General features: G+C 50.1%; 1 protein-coding gene across 1 annotated transcript in view; it reads left to right on the top strand.

Annotated features, from left to right (window-relative positions):
• Positions 1-2500, top strand: part of LOC110518228 (calcium uniporter protein, mitochondrial) — a 104811-nt gene that overhangs the window by 96709 nt on the left and 5602 nt on the right. The window lies entirely within an intron of this gene.

Below are 2500 nucleotides of genomic sequence, written 5' to 3'. Positions count from 1 at the left end.
CATCCACAAGTACAACCTGCTGAGGTAGGCACTAACCCATCCACAAGTACAACCTGCTGAAGGACTCTATCTCAGAGGTAGGCACTAACCCATCCACAAGTACAACCTGCTGAAGGACTCTATCTCTGAGGTAGGCACTAACCCATCCACAAGTACAACCTGCTGAAGGACTCTTATCTCTGAGGTAGGCACTAACCCATCCACAAGTACAACCTGCTGAAGGACTCTATCTCTGAGGTAGGCACTAACCCATCCACAAGTACAACCTGCTGAGGTAGGCACTAACCCATCCACAAGTACAACCTGCTGAGGTAGGCACTAACCCATCCACAAGTACAACCTGCTGAGGTAGGCACTAACCCATCCACAAGTACAACCTGCTGAGGTAGGCACTAACCCATCCACAAGTACAACCTGCTGAAGGACTCTATCTCTGAGGTAGGCACTAACCCATCCACAAGTACAACCTGCTGAAGGACTCTATCTCTGAGGTAGGCACTAACCCATCCACAAGTACAACCTGTCGAAGGACTCTTATCTCTGAGGTAGGCACTAACCCATCCACAAGTACAACCTGCTGAAGGACTCTATCTCTGAGGTAGGCACTAACCCATCCACAAGTACAACCTGCTGAAGGACTCTATCTCTGAGGTAGGCACTAACCCATCCACAAGTACAACCTGCTGAGGTAGGCACTAACCCATCCACAAGTACAACCTGCTGAGGTAGGCACTAACCCATCCACAAGTACAACCTGCTGAGGTAGGCACTAACCCATCCACAAGTACAACCTGCTGAGGTAGGCACTAACCCATCCACAAGTACAACCTGCTGAAGGACTCTATCGCTGAGGTAGGCACTAACCCATCCACAAGTACAACCTGCTGAGGTAGGCACTAACCCATCCACAAGTACAACCTGCTGAGGTAGGCACTAACCCATCCACAAGTACAACCTGCTGAGGTAGGCACTAACCCATCCACAAGTACAACCTGCTGAGGTAGGCACTAACCCATCCACAAGTACAACCTGCTGAAGGACTCTATCGCTGAGGTAGGCACTAACCCATCCACAAGTACAACCTGCTGAGGTAGGCACTAACCCATCCACAAGTACAACCTGCTGAGGTAGGCACTAACCCATCCACAAGTACAACCTGCTGAGGTAGGCACTAACCCATCCACAAGTACAACCTGCTGAGGTAGGCACTAACCCATCCACAAGTACAACCTGCTGAAGGACTCTATCGCTGAGGTAGGCACTAACCCATCCACAAGTACAACCTGCTGAGGTAGGCACTAACCCATCCACAAGTACAACCTGCTGAGGTAGGCACTAACCCATCCACAAGTACAACCTGCTGAGGTAGGCATTAACCCATCCACAAGTACAACCTGCTGAAGGACTCTATCTCTGAGGTAGGCACTAACCCATCCACAAGTACAACCTGCTGAAGGACTCTTATCGCTGAGGTAGGCACTAACCCATCCACAAGTACAACCTGCTGAAGGACTCTATCTCTGAGGTAGGCACTAACCCATCCACAAGTACAACCTGCTGAAGGACTCTATTTCTGAGGTAGGCACTAACCCATCCACAAGTACAACCTGCTGAGGTAGGCACTAACCCATCCACAAGTACAACCTGCTGAAGGACTCTATCTCAGAGGTAGGCACTAACCCATCCACAAGTACAACCTGCTGAAGGACTCTATCTCTGAGGTAGGCACTAACCCATCCACAAGTACAACCTGCTGAAGGACTCTTATCTCTGAGGTAGGCACTAACCCATCCACAAGTACAACCTGCTGAAGGACTCTATCTCTGAGGTAGGCACTAACCCATCCACAAGTACAACCTGCTGAGGTAGGCACTAACCCATCCACAAGTACAACCTGCTGAGGTAGGCACTAACCCATCCACAAGTACAACCTGCTGAGGTAGGCACTAACCCATCCACAAGTACAACCTGCTGAGGTAGGCACTAACCCATCCACAAGTACAACCTGCTGAAGGACTCTATCTCTGAGGTAGGCACTAACCCATCCACAAGTACAACCTGCTGAAGGACTCTATCTCTGAGGTAGGCACTAACCCATCCACAAGTACAACCTGTCGAAGGACTCTTATCTCTGAGGTAGGCACTAACCCATCCACAAGTACAACCTGCTGAAGGACTCTATCTCTGAGGTAGGCACTAACCCATCCACAAGTACAACCTGCTGAAGGACTCTATCTCTGAGGTAGGCACTAACCCATCCACAAGTACAACCTGCTGAGGTAGGCACTAACCCATCCACAAGTACAACCTGCTGAGGTAGGCACTAACCCATCCACAAGTACAACCTGCTGAGGTAGGCACTAACCCATCCACAAGTACAACCTGCTGAGGTAGGCACTAACCCATCCACAAGTACAACCTGCTGAAGGACTCTATCGCTGAGGTAGGCACTAACCCATCCACAAGTACAACCTGCTGAGGTAGGCACTAACCCATCCAC

Source organism: Oncorhynchus mykiss, chromosome 20, assembly GCF_057628025.1.
Source record: "Oncorhynchus mykiss isolate SJ-2025 chromosome 20, ASM5762802v1, whole genome shotgun sequence".
Taxonomy (NCBI): Eukaryota; Metazoa; Chordata; class Actinopteri; order Salmoniformes; family Salmonidae; genus Oncorhynchus; species Oncorhynchus mykiss.
This window is presented reverse-complemented; position numbering and strand designations above follow the sequence as displayed.